Below are 13,434 nucleotides of genomic sequence, written 5' to 3' on the forward strand. Positions count from 1 at the left end.
TGTCACATTCTGTCCAAATCCATGAACACAGCTTCCGCGGTGTGACTGGCCGTTTCCTGCATGTAGCATCTTAGCTTAGCATGGCACGGCGCAATGCTGCAGCACAAACCACATATACGGCCGGTCCACGCTTTCGGGAGAGGAAACATACTTTGTTAAGACTTTTCTCCTGGCCACATGAAAGGAAAGGATCAAATCTGTGGTTACATACATGTTTCAAAGACCATTCTCATGTTATGCAGGACTCCACTTCTGCTGTTTGTACGAGATGCACTATAAAAAATAAAAAAAACCTTTCACTTTCCTAGTCAAACTATTAGCTTTAGAGAAAATCTGCCCACCGAACAAGCCACAATAGTTGTGTGACTCCATCTTTGCAAAACACAGATTTGAACCATTTTGACGTATTTACCGTCAAAGTCCACAAAAACACTAATTTCAAACTGTAAAAAATTCCATTTTCCCCCTTTCAGTACTTTAACGTTTATCGTAATCCCCCTGGTGGCCACCTGCACTTCCCAGAATGCATGTGGCACCAGCAGAGTTCCGGCGTCTCACACCACATTTAAACAATGGCTAGCAAGGATGTGGATGGTGTTGATCCAGTGAGTTCACAGGTGATTCTGATGATGACACGTTCTCCCAAGTTGAGTGGGTTATCTGGAGGAGGTGTAGCACCTGTGATGGACTTCTGCTGTGCCCAGATGTTGTCTTGTGGTACATTATTCTCAAGGAGGTTTGTTTCCATTGTGCCCTAAACTGGAACTCTGTTTAAACTGACCTCTCGCTTGAGTCACAGGCTGTAATATGGCGTGAGATTCACAACTGCAAAACAGCAAATTCATATAGGCAGGACGTGAGATGTCACCAAAATTCAGATTCCTCACCGCTTGAGGTTTCTGAGTGTTTATCAGAGGCAGGTGAAATCAAGCTAATTTCCCCATGTTTATGACTTAATTTCTCTGGGCATGTGCCACCAAAAATAAAACAAAATGCATCAATGTTTTCATAATTCTTTATTTATTTACAATAGTCAGCTCATTTGATATTTATTTACTAGTGATACCCACTTTAAGTAAATAAAGATACAAATAAATTTTAAAAATGGATGAAAAAGAGATAAAGCAACACAAAAGAGAAGTGTTACACATACGTGGATGGATAGATGGATGTCCTCCGTCCATGCTTGACCATTTCTCATCCTCACTTCACTCACCCCCTTTGCTTTTCTCTGTCTTTTTTTCTGACCTTTGCCTTGTATGTTTGTGTGTGTGTGTGTGTGTGTGTGTGTGTGTGTGTGTGTGTGTGTGTGTGTGTGTGTGTGTGTGTGTGTGTGTGTGTGTGTGTGTGTGTGTGTGTGTGTGTGTGTGTGTGTGTGTGTGTGTGTGTGTGTGCACACATCCATCTCTCTCTGTCTCTCTGTCTCTCTCTCTCAGGACCAGAGGGTTGCAACCTGTTCATCTACCACCTCCCTCAGGAGTTTGGAGATGGAGAGCTGATGCAGATGTTCCTTCCTTTCGGTAATGTCATCTCCTCCAAAGTGTTTGTGGATCGGGCGACAAACCAAAGTAAATGCTTTGGTGGGTAAAAATGAATAAAACCAAAAGATTATTGATGAGTTATTCTGATTATTCTTTTACTAATCACCTTCTTTACTGCAGTCAGCACGCCTTCCAGACCTCCTAACATCTCTCCCTTTTTGAAAAATAAATAGTTTCAAACAAACCGGTGAATTTTCTCTGCTTGTGCACAGGCTTGATGCTTCAGGAAAAAGATAGAATGACTGTGTCTCTTCTATTAATCATGACAATACTTTTCTTATGAGCTAATTTGGGGTTTTGAGAAATATTTCAATGGTAAATATGACTGTTATAGCACTAAGTCATACTGGATATGCCAGACATGTAGAAATTTGTCATTTTTAATGCATTATACTGCCTCTTGTACAATAATTGTGAGGAAAATGCAGGGTATAATGTATGTTACCAATCTTAGTCTCTGAGAAGAAGTAATCTAAGAATATAAATATAAATTCCAGTTGTATGCAACAGTGTGTGTGACCCTGGGCAGGGTATTTTTGGGGTATTTTTGGGTCCACAGGGATATTTTAAAAAGCACAAGGGTATTTTCCCCTTGTGCTTTTTAAAGGCAAGTGGAAAATACAATTATCTAATATAAATAATAATAATTAGCTGTCTAATATAAAACAATATGAATCCCAAAACAATGCATTGTATACTGGAAATAATCATACCCTTTAATATAAGACAACTAATGAATCAATTTTACAGCCAGTTTGGTTTATAACATTTAAAGTTATTGACTATCTCGAGTGGGTCTGATAAATCAATTTCAGTTTGAGATTAAACCATGTACCTTTGTTAATGTATCAAGTAACCTGAATATCTTTTTATTTGTTGTCACAAAAATAAAAATGTATGTGAATTTAATGTAAACTTTAATACACAGCTGTATTACTGTTCTCACTTTATGACTGTGGTGATGCTGTTTTTAACCCAACATATTATTATGACTAATTATTAATACATTTAAGGGAATATTTTCTTAGACAGCTCACCAAAATTCAACATTTGCTTTGTTCTGAACAATGAAAGTGTCCCTTTAATACTGTGTTGTGTAAAAGGCAAACTTACAAAACACAGACAAACTCAGTTTGGATGATTGAGCAGTCAGCAAACTTTTTTATATTAAAAATATTTTGATTATCACTTTGTAGTTTTACAACCTACCCACTGCATGACTCCACAAAATCTACAAATGGGTGATAATAACCAATCAGTTAATAATAACTTAATCAACATTACACTCTTGTAAAACCACAGCGAGTTCAGCCAAAACAACTGACGATTAAAGGTAAAGCGTAAATCACACAAAATGTTGATTTTGTTTAGTTTTTAATGCTTCAATATTTTATTTTATTGTTTTCAAAGTTTTTCATTGTTTTGGCAGCATACTTCTCTGTTGCATTTTTTTTGTTTGTTTGTTTGTTTGTTTTGTTTTGGTTTTGTTTGTTTGTTTGTTTGCACAGTACTGTTCCTTTGTTGTTTTGCAGCAAAAACAATGTGTAGAAGAACCTGAAATGTAGAATTTGCTTTGTTTTTTCACACTTATTATTTTAACTATTATTTCAATGCTGGATTAGACAAATTGCAATTTTGACATTTTTTTTAACTGCTTTAAATTGAAAATTCAATGCCGAAATTTGAAAATAACAAAGCCCTGTTGATGTTTTGATTTGAACGCCATGCTCAGAGTTGATATTGTGATTTGGGCTGCATGCTGTATTGTTACTATTGTGACCCAGTGGTGGTGGTGTTATATTGTTTTGTGGTTTACTGAACTTCTTGTAAGAATTGTACATATTATTAAGGTATCACTTCCTGTTCCGGAGCACAGCGGTGTTTTGCTGTATCTGTTAATTTTGGCTCTCTGTTGGGACTGTTTACACAGAGACTGCTACCTGCTGCTTTGGACTTTGAACTAATAGTCTTTTTCAAGACTTTTTTACTTTTTTACCTTTTTATTTTTTTTTTTTTTTTTTTTTTTTTACTTTTTTACTTGACTCTACTGGTGGTCGGCTCTCACTGCGGTATTGTATCACTTCTTGTTCCGGAGCACAGCGGTGTTTTTCTGTATCTGTTAGCTGTTTGATCTGCGCAGTTAGATTGATCTAGTTATCTAGATTACGATTTGTTTCCCAGTGTAATCTTTACGTGCCTTAACTAAAGCACTCCTTCTGCTGAATCACCTCTAAATTATTTACACATTATTCGCTTTGCGTGTTTTTAGGAATCCGCTAGCTTAGCGTAGCTACTAGCTCTTAGCCGATTTAGCATGGCGGCTTCTCCTGTCTCTCCCGCACTTTTCTGCTCTGGGTGTGAAATGTTTAGTTATTCCTCGGCCTCCTTTAGCAGTAATGGTACTTGTAATAAGTGTAGCTTATTCGTAGCTTTGGAGGCCAGGCTGGGCGAATTGGAGACTCGGCTCCGCACCGTGGAAAATTCTACAGCTAGCAAGGCCCCTGTAGTCGGTGCGGACCAAGGTAGCTTAGCCGCCGTTAGTTCCCCCCTGGCAGATCCCGAGCAGCCGGGAAAGCAGGCCGACTGGGTGACTGTGAGGAGGAAGCGTAGCCCTAAACAGAAGCCCCGTGTACACCGCCAACCCGTTCACATCTTTAACCGTTTTTCCCCACTCGACGATACACCCGCCGAGGATCAAACTCTGGTTATTGGCGACTCTGTTTTGAGAAATGTGAAGTTAGCGACACCAGCAACCATAGTCAATTGTCTTCCGGGGGCCAGAGCAGGCGACATTGAAGGAAATTTGAAACTGCTGGCTAAGGCTAAGCGTAAATTTGGTAAGATTGTAATTCACGTCGGCAGTAATGACACCCGGTTACGCCAATCGGAGGTCACTAAAATTAACATTGAATCGGTGTGTAACTTTGCAAAAACAATGTCGGACTCTGTAGTTTTCTCTGGGCCCCTCCCCAATCAGACCGGGAGTGACATGTTTAGCCGCATGTTCTCCTTGAATTGCTGGCTGTCTGAGTGGTGTCCAAAAAATGAGGTGGGCTTCATAGATAATTGGCAAAGCTTCTGGGGAAAACCTGGTCTTGTTAGGAGAGACGGCAGCCATCCCACTTTGGATGGAGCAGCTCTCATTTCTAGAAATCTGGCCAATTTCTTAAATCCTCCAAACCGTGACTATCCAGGGTTGGGACCAGGAAGCAGAGTTGTAGTCTTACACACCTCTCTGCAGCTTCTCTCCCCCTGCCATCCCCTCATTACCCCATCCCCGTAGAGACGGTGTCTGCTCCCAGACTACCAATAACCAGCAAAAATCTATTTAAGCATAAAAATTCAAAAGAAAAAATAATATAGCACCTTCAACTGCACCACAGACTAAAACAGTTAAATGTGGTCTATAAACATTAGGTCTCTCTCTTCTAAGTCCCTGTTGGTAAATGATATAATAATTGATCAACATATTGATTTATTCTGCCTAACAGAAACCTGGTTACAGCAGGATGAATATGTTAGTTTAAATGAGTCAACACCCCCGAGTCACACTAACTGTCAGAATGCTCGTAGCACGGGCCGGGGTGGAGGATTAGCAGCAATCTTCCATTCCAGCTTATTAATTAATCCAAAACCCAGACAGAGCTTTAATTCATTTGAAAGCTTGTCTCTTAGTCTTGTCCATCCAAATTGGAAGTCCCAAAAACCAGTTTTATTTGTTATTATCTATCGTCCACCTGGTCGTTACTGTGAGTTCTCTGTGAATTTTCAGACCTTTTGTCTGACTTAGTGCTTAGCTCAGATAAGATATTATAGTGGGCGATTTTAACATCCACACAGATGCTGGGAATGACAGCCTCAACACTGCATTTAATCTATATTAGACTCTATTGGCTTTGCTCAAAAAGTAAATGAGTCCACCCACCACTTTAATCATATCTTAGATCTTGTTCTGACTTATGGTATGGAAAATAGAAGACTTAACAGTATTCCCTGATAACTCCCTTCTGTCTGATCATTTCTTAATAACATTACATTTACCTCTGATGGACTACCCAGCAGTGGGGACTAGTTTCATTACACTAGAAGTTCTTCAGAAAGCGCTGTAACTAGGTTTAAGGATATGATTCCTTTCTTTATGTTCTCTAATGCCATATACCAACACAGTGCAGAGTAGCTAACCTAAACTCTGTAAGGGAGATAGAGTATCTCGTCAATAGTTTACATCCTCATTGAAGACAACTTTGGATGCTGTAGCTCCTCTGAAAAAGAGAGCTTTAAATCAGAAGTGTCTGACTCCGTGGTATAACTCACAAAACTCGTAGCTTAAAGCAGATAACCCGTAAGTTGGAGAGGAAATGGCGTCTCACTAATTTAGAAGATCTTCACTTAGCCTGGAAAAAGAGTCTGTTGCTCTATAAAAAGCCCTTCGTAAAGCTAGGACATCTTTCTACTCATCACTAATTGAAGAAAATAAGAACAACCCCAGGTTTCTTTTCAGCACTGTAGCCAGGCTGACAAAGAGTCAGAGCTCTATTGAGCTGAGTATTCCTTTAACTTTAACTAGTAATGACTTCATGACCTTTCTTTGCTAACAAAATTTAACTATTAGAGAAAAAATTACTCATAACCATCCCAAAGACGTATCGTTATCTTTGGCTGCTTTCAGTGATGCCGGTATTTGGTTAGACTCTTTCTCTCCGATTGTTCTGTCTGAGTTATTCTCATTAGTTACTTCATCCAAACCATCAACATGTTTATTAGACCCCAATTCCTAACCAGGCTGCTCAAGGAAGCCCTACCATTATTTAATGCTTCGATCTTAAATATGATCAATCTATCTTTGTTAGTTGGCTATGTACCACAGGCTTTAAGGTGGCAGTAATTAAACCATTACTTAAAAAGCCATCAACTTACCCAGCTATCTTAGCTAATTAGTATAGGCCAATCTCCAACCTCCTTTTCTCTCAAAAATTCTTGAAAGGGTAGTTGAAAACAGCTAACTGATCATCTGCAGAGGAATGGTCTATTTGAAGAGTTTCAGTCAGTTTTAGAATTCTCATAGTACAGAAACAGCATTACACTAAAGTCTCCATTGCAGTTATAAACATTGTATTAATTCATGACACAAAGTTTTTTAATTCTACTTTTGTCGATATGATTGTGTTCTGGCTGTAAAGTTGCGGAAATGTGCACATCAGAGCCTGTTTTATATTACTGTAACTCGTCCTTCTTAAGCCTACACACTGATATTTCCTACATCTAAGCACACCCCTCCTCTCCTCCACAGGCTTTGTGAGTTTCGATAACCCAGGTAGTGCCCAAGCTGCCATCCAATCAATGAACGGCTTTCCAGATCGGCCATGAAAAGACCTCAAGGTGCAGCTGAAGAGCCAAAGGATGCCAACCGCCCTTACTAACGCCCGCCCCAGTCGCCACTATCCGGGCAGCCACGTACACAGAGAAAGACAGGTCCAGGCATCAAGCTTGACTCGTAGAAACGTTCATTCTCACTTTGGTTTTATAGATAAACAAACGGATGCATTTGCAACCAATGCATATTACAGTAGATTATTGAAATCATAAATGGCAAGACCATTAATAGAAACCGTATACTGTGTCACCCACCTTTTATAAATGTCATAAAATATCTGCAGAGGCCTAATAACTAGCTGATCATTTGTAAACTGCTTGTAAAAAAAACAGTGATTAAGTTTTACTCCACTGATAGTTCAACAAGGCTTTTGTAAATGTTTACTTCCATTCATGTCAATATGACCGGGTTCAGAATTTTCTGTAGCATCCCACTTATCCACTTACAGCCTGTTGTTCAGCTTCAGAAATAATGTCATATGTGTTCTGCAATGTGTAAGAAAACAAGTTAGAAATTATTAGGATTTTACAATAATTTTATTAAGTGATCATCCCCAAGAGCCAAAGATGTTATGTTTTTGTAAAGCCCATAAATGTATTCATTTTTCAATGAGATTTTTAAAAAATCACATTTGATTTTTGTCCAAATAGGAATATTTTGATGGTATAATTTTGAGTTTGTGTGTGGTCTTTGATCCTGATCGCTGACTTTTAATCCCTAATTTGAACCTTTGATTCCTTACTGCTCTTGATCCTAATCACTGAACTTTGATCCATAATGCTGATGTTTGATCCTAATCGTGATTCTAATTTTGACCTCTGACAGTGGTGGCTGAACTTTGTGAGATTACTGAGTTTTGATTCTGATTGAGGCAGGAAGGTGGTTTAGTGGTTAGCACTGTTGCTTCACAACAAGAAGGTCGTGCAATGGTTTCCCACCTGGTCCTTTCTGTGTGGAATTTGCATGTTCTCCCCGTGTTCATCTGGGTTCCCTCTGGGTGCACTGGCTTCTTCCCCCTTCTAAAGACGGTGTAGGTTAGATGAAATGGAAACTTTAAATTGATCATAGGTGTGTGAATGAGTTTCTCTTTCTGTGATGGACTGGTGTCCTAGCCAGGGTGTACCCCACCTTGCGCCCAATGACTGCTGGGATTAGCTCCAGCACCCCCGACACTTGATTGGAGTCAGCGGGTATAGAAAATGAATTCTGATTGCTTGACTTTTGATCCACCCCTTGATTGGGGTCCATACATAAATTCATTGGGCCTTGCCCCGCCCCTCCCCTGAGCTTTATTTCTGTGTAATCCTGCTAAAAAACAATCCCCACAAACCAAACAGATGCCTGGAAAAAGTCAACCTTCCTGATGGAGATAATGATTACTTTCTGCATAACAATTCACTGTTGTGTAGTCAGGTTTCCTGACCAAAGCACAAAGCTGAATGTACCTACATGTGGCTTGCTGTATTTTGTGTGGCGGTCTTACAGTAAGTGACCCTTTATGTTACCCTGTAGATAAAAGATAATTGGTAAATGGTTGTGTGTGATGCACAGGAAAAGAAATGCTTCCAAGGGAGAAGCATTTATTACCCCTCAGGCGGGTAATTGTGCTGTTCCTCTTTGTCTTCTCCCTTCATCTGTGTGATGGAGAGTTTAGGCGGCGTCATTCATTCACCACTGATGACTTCATTCAAGGGCAACTTATCACCCACTCACAAACTAACCGAACCATACCAGACACAGTCCTGAGGCAAATCACTGCAGGAAGAATAGAATATTGTGATATCATGTGGATGTGCAACAGAATATGTGGCATCATGGGCTTTTGGAATTATGCAGAAGATTACAGAGACCATCTCTTTCACATTTTCATTTTCTTTTTCCTGGAGATGAAGAAATTGTTATTACATTGTTTGGCTCTTTAGCACTTAAACCACCATTTACAATTATGAGAGTTCTCAAAGTTCATAGACAATATGTTTATGGTGTTTCTCTTAAATCCATTCATACATTCATAGTAGATATCTCACTCACTCACTCACTCACTCGCTCATCTTCAACTGTTTATTCTAATTAAATGGCCCAAGTGCATTTGACGCATGTTTGATTCCTGTGCCTTACTTTCCAGTCAGATTGTGCACCATTCAAATAGCAGAGTAATTGTATTTTGCCACTTAATTAGTCATGGGCATGTTTTAGATGAAATGTGAAGTAAATCTATTTAAGAGACTGTACAGGTAGCTCAGTATTTAAGGAGATAGCCAATATGTAGCATGATTTTGAATCTCACTCATACTACTTGTCTGTGACCTTGGACAGGATAGTTAATTATTCATTTACATTGTCCCAATCAAACTGTATATGAGTACCTGCCTTGGGTGGTTAAACAAGCTGTGCCCGACTGGCATCCTGTCCAGGGCAAATTAGCAACTCTCATCCAGGTCACAGTACAGAAGTACTGTTTGTTGAGATGAGATGATCCCAAGTGCACGAGCTGTTGCTTAATATCATGAAAAAAAAATAATTTGAGCAAATAACTACTTTTTTAAACATATAACTTGATTTGATGTGTTCTTGTATCTGTCTTATCTTGCAGGTTTTGTTGAGCTGAATCGCATTGACTACTCGCCACTGAGTGCAAACTCAACATTTGGATGACTGAGGCTGCTTCAGAAACAAGAGAGAGAAAAAGAGCGATGACAAGTAAAGAACATCTCGTTTGGATGTACTAAAACTTTGGACCACAGAGAGAATTTGTGCCAGGCTGGTTAGCTCCAGGAACTTTTCTTCTGCACACATATACACACACCTCTGTTCCCGCAAACCCCTGCTTGAATGACAGCTACCTTTTCTGGACCACAAAACTTTTATTTGAACAATGAAAAAAAGAAACTATATCCAACCTACTCAATGACCAACACCACTGAACTACTGAAAGAAAAATGGATGTCAGAAGTCCAACAAGAACAAGATGAACGTTTTGTAAAAACTGAATAGAAGATTGCCATAGGAGATCTTTCTGTAAGATGGTTTACGTTTGGAACAGTTGACTTTTGAAGACCAATTCATAAAATTTCATACAAGAAGGAACAAAATTCTCAAAGAGAGAATGCAAGTAGGGAATGTGATATGTTCAGGACACAAATTGGCTACGATTTGGGATGGCCATCTTTAGCTCGGAGTGCCTGTCCGTTTCCAGGGGATACTGTTGCCACGGAGAGCCATAGCAACGGTCTCCAGGGAGTCTTACCTGTCATTCCTTAGTTGTTTTAGGGACCAAAAGACCAAACGTTTATATTGCTGAGGACTTGTAGCTCTAATATACTCGGACCACTGCATCTCTTTCAGCCAGTATTAACTGACTGAGGAGTTGCACTTAAAAGAAATGTACATTTTGAATATATACAACACATGTATATATATACATATATATTGCTGATATGCTTTTTGAATACAGGCAAAACTATTTCAGATGACCAAATGGGGTCTCACACTTCGCTAGTTTACAATTATTCAAAAGGTTTATTTTATTTTATTTTATTTTTTCCTCTTCTCATTTTGTCTCGGGAGGGATGAAGAGTGCATGGGAGGGGCTGCTCCGTATCACAGCCTTATCTTTTTTAACTTGACATCCTAACCTCATAGATAGAATAACACCAGAAACGTTTGAAATATATGAACTTGTTTATATTTGCGGTACATATATATGTATAACAAGCATTCAAGCAAATGTATTCATATATACAGTATATATGGATAAATAGATATTAATCACAAATATATGTATTTATATGCACATATTTTATATATGTGTGTCTGTACATAGAAAGACTACTGACTATGTTGAGCTGTAATTTTTTTGTACATTTTAGCTGGAGTTTGAAACATTGCTCTGCTTGGGAAGAATCGCATTTCCGGCAGCTCCCAAAAACTGCAGGCATTCCTATCTCTGATTACCTATATGCTGACACACAACACACTGCTAAAATATACATGTGTGAGGATGCACACGTGGTGTAAATATGTCATGAAAAATGCAAAAAGCCACATCTCAGTAGCAGGCTTTAAGAGAATCAGGCTAAATGACTTTAGAGGAAAAGGACAATTATCTTCGACTCTATTCCAAACATATCGTTTTGAGCTTCACGTGCACATACAAGCACTCACACAGACTTTGAAACTTGAACCAAAATGAATATGTCTCACAACCCTTGCTGTGTTTTGCATACAGTTAAAATGCATGTAGCATATGGGCTGTCACTGCGTCAAGGTGTGCCTTGTCACGTGCAGAATCTGCCATCAAGCATTGTGCTCTCAAAAAAGAAAAAAAAAAACACAACAAAACAGAAAGAACAGAGAAAAATAAATAAATATACACTACTGCAAGCAGCCAGTGCTCTATTATGATGTCAAAACTACAGTCGGATCATATCACTTCTCAGACGCGCAGAGCGTTTCATGCATGGCAAATATAACAAAATGTCCAAATACAGTTGGTCCGTCGCTGAAAAACAAAAATGCATTTGCAGCTAATGTAGAATCATGTGCTTATGTTTCAGATAAAAGTGGGCATTAGGTAACCTGTTAGCACAGGTGCTAAATATCAAAATTGTGTGCAGGCCGCCTGTGACTGCACTCCGTTGGTCATGGTCAGAAATAGGGTTAAGTTCAGGGTCACCACGGACATGTCATGATCTAATAAATGATTAAGGTTTGCAGATGTCATCTTACTGCTCCTGACGGGAAGTTCTACAGGTTGTGAAGATGTAATAATGATTATAATGTTGTAATTACAACACTGGCTTCCCTTTGAACAGAATGAAGGAGAGGATTTTATGTATTTTCCCATCCAGCAGTTAATGTCGCTAATACTTGACATGAAGCATATCTTTTACAAGCTGTTATAATGCCTTACATAAATCATCCACCAATTAAAAACAAACATAAAAAGCATAATGAAACTGTAAAATGAAGCAATAAGTGTGAAAAGCCATTCACTCTGTACAACTGCTGTCACCAAGGCTGCTTTTCTATTGCTTTAGCGTACAGTTTCTCATAACAGTCGAGACAAACGATATGAAGAGTGTACATACGACATACCTGTAAAAGGTCAACAGACTTGGATTTATTGGACCCAGTTCTGAACACAAAATCAGCTGGAGATTACTCAATGAATATTTATACTTATGAATATTAATGAGGCTATATGACACTTTGGAAGACAGTGCTTCCTGTTGGGTGCTGTTACTAGTTTTCATATAAACTGCTCATTATGCCATTTCCCCGTGTGTGTGTGAGACTAACCTTTTTAGCAGACTGAATAATTTAACATTTACCTTCCTGATCCCACGAGGCTAAAAGGACACCCATCCCAGGACACACACACACACATCTATTATGTGCGTTTCATAACAATGCAAAACTGATGACCATCATTTTTTGTTCTAAATGCATCAGGGCTGGGTTCGTACAAAACAGTTTGTACGTCCACCTTAACTATACTGTATCAGAGCTAAATGTCACGTCTGCTTGCTCTGCTCGTCATGCTGTGCCCACCCCAAACACACACAGCTCCAAGAATGAAAAAATAAATAAATAAAGTAACCCGTCAGCACTGTCTGTGCTTGATTGTACAGTTTGCCACTCATCTTTCACCTACCGCATGCTTTGAAGGGAAGCGAAGCAGAATAGCCACGACAAGCACCTCATCTTCACATTGAAGCTGCAGCAGTTTACATTGGAAAAGATCAGCAAAGAACAGTGGGTCAAAAACAAGAACAAGTGTGAATATAAATATATATAAATGTAAACCAATGAATATACTGTAAATTCTTTTCCTTTTTTGCCATTTTCCTCTGTATATAGGTTTGCATATTTTATAGGATTTTACTTCGATCAACACAAACTGGATAAAGTCCTTTAATTATTAAAAAAATCTATATATATATGAATGAAAACATGATAATGCTCAGTAAATCCAGGTACAAAAAAGAAAACAAACACGGTACAAGCAAGGACCTGACCAAGGTATTTATCCAGAAAACAGTCAGGGAGAGCATTGACCTCAATTAGAGCTTAGAAACACATTAATTATTTTATAAAAGTATGTCAAAGGCCTTTGTTCATTATCTGTTCAGCTATTTATTTATGTTGTGTCTGAAATGATATGCATGCTTCCATGGCATTATTTTTCTATGAGTTGGTACGTGACCAAATAGTTTTTATATGACATGACGTGTGGGCTGGTGTCGTGGTCCACTGATGATCATGGTTCCTGTCTGCAGGGCCACGCCTTCACTTCTTTGATGATGGACAAAAAATGCTCCTAATGACCAAGTGATGTCAAAGACAGATTTTATTATTTATTTACTTAAGTTAATGCATTTGCTTTTACTGTTATTATTGCTGTTTGATCCAAGATCTGAGCTCTGTTCTAGCTGTATTGCCACCACATTGAGTATTACAACTTGAAATTCTGAAATTAACAATGTCAGACATTCTACTGTTAATCTATTTCTGTGG

General features: G+C 38.7%; 2 long non-coding RNA genes across 2 annotated transcripts; both read left to right on the top strand.

Moving 5' to 3' along the window:
- Positions 1-1,387: 1,387 nt before the first annotated feature.
- On the top strand, positions 1,388-6,950 carry LOC117507261. Its single transcript, XR_004559659.1, has 2 exons — positions 1,388-1,580; positions 6,832-6,950. It is a non-coding gene; the product is annotated as an uncharacterized LOC117507261 (long non-coding RNA).
- Positions 6,951-6,966: 16 nt separating this feature from the next.
- Positions 6,967-11,881, top strand: LOC117507263. The gene is made up of 2 exons (XR_004559661.1): positions 6,967-7,013; positions 9,509-11,881. It is a non-coding gene; the product is annotated as an uncharacterized LOC117507263 (long non-coding RNA).
- Positions 11,882-13,434: the final 1,553 nt, after the last annotated feature.

The sequence above is a fragment of the Thalassophryne amazonica genome, chromosome 3 (genome assembly GCF_902500255.1).
Source record: "Thalassophryne amazonica chromosome 3, fThaAma1.1, whole genome shotgun sequence".
NCBI lineage: Eukaryota > Metazoa > Chordata > Actinopteri > Batrachoidiformes > Batrachoididae > Thalassophryne > Thalassophryne amazonica.